Below are 1,116 nucleotides of genomic sequence, written 5' to 3' on the forward strand. Positions count from 1 at the left end.
AGTAAAGTAATGCTGAGTAAACAAATTCTGTATGGTTAGAAGTAGCTAAACATAAGACATAATTATATAAAAATAGTTTAAGGTGAAGGAAAAATAATTTATTTAGGGTCCAAAAATACATATATACGTATGTATATATGTATGTATTTGTAGTATCTTAAAATAAATCCTGTCTTATATGCATACTGAGTTTCTGGTGAAAAAGTTTTAAATATTTACGGAAAAAAAAAAAATCAAAGCAAATATGAAATATTTCACACATTAAATAAGCATTTAATATTTACATAGAAAGCAGATATATTTGTAATTTCAACATGCATTATAAACTTTAAAAACAATGATAATAACATTAAGAAGATGAAGAAGAAAGAGTGGCAGAAAGAAGGAAGGACAGAAAGAAGATAAAGATAAACAATAATAGAATTAGATTCTTCAGATGGATAAGGGAATAAAGAAATTATCAGATAAGCCAGTGTCAAAAATTTAAGTTGAAGAAAAAAGATTTGATATGTATAAAGATAGCTAGTGTGAAAGTTTTCTAGTAGAACATTGTCTAAATTTAATTAACTGAGACATTTATATGGATGAGCAGGGCAAGAATATGTATAATGCATGTATGTATATCTCATCTACCTACTTATAATTTATTTATGTATGAGTGTATATATGTATCTGTGTGTTAAAAAATGGAAACACTTGAGAAGTTACTCTACTACACTAAATTACATGTATAACACTTCTCAAACAAACAGGAACCTCCAGTCTCTAGAATGAAATTTCTCAAGTGTTTGCAGCTACAAAAGTCATGTAAATATAAGGTATGTGTGTGAGAGGAGAGAGAGAGAGAGGGAGAAAGAGAGAGAGGGAGAGAAAGAGAGAGAGAGGGAGTGTGTGTGTGTGTGTGTGTGTGTGTGTGTGTGTGTGTAGACTATTGGCAATACTTGGGTTTGCCTGGGTTTATAGAACATGTTCCCAAGAAAGCCACACAATTTATGACCCTTTTGAGATTTACACTGATGTAGTTACCTTCGTATAAGACTGTGGCCCATGAACTTGTTACAAATGGATGACTTTTATATACATAGACTATCTATCTATCTATCTTTATATATATAT

The sequence above is a fragment of the Octopus bimaculoides genome, chromosome 23 (assembly GCF_001194135.2).
Source record: "Octopus bimaculoides isolate UCB-OBI-ISO-001 chromosome 23, ASM119413v2, whole genome shotgun sequence".
In the NCBI taxonomy this organism is placed as follows: domain Eukaryota; kingdom Metazoa; phylum Mollusca; class Cephalopoda; order Octopoda; family Octopodidae; genus Octopus; species Octopus bimaculoides.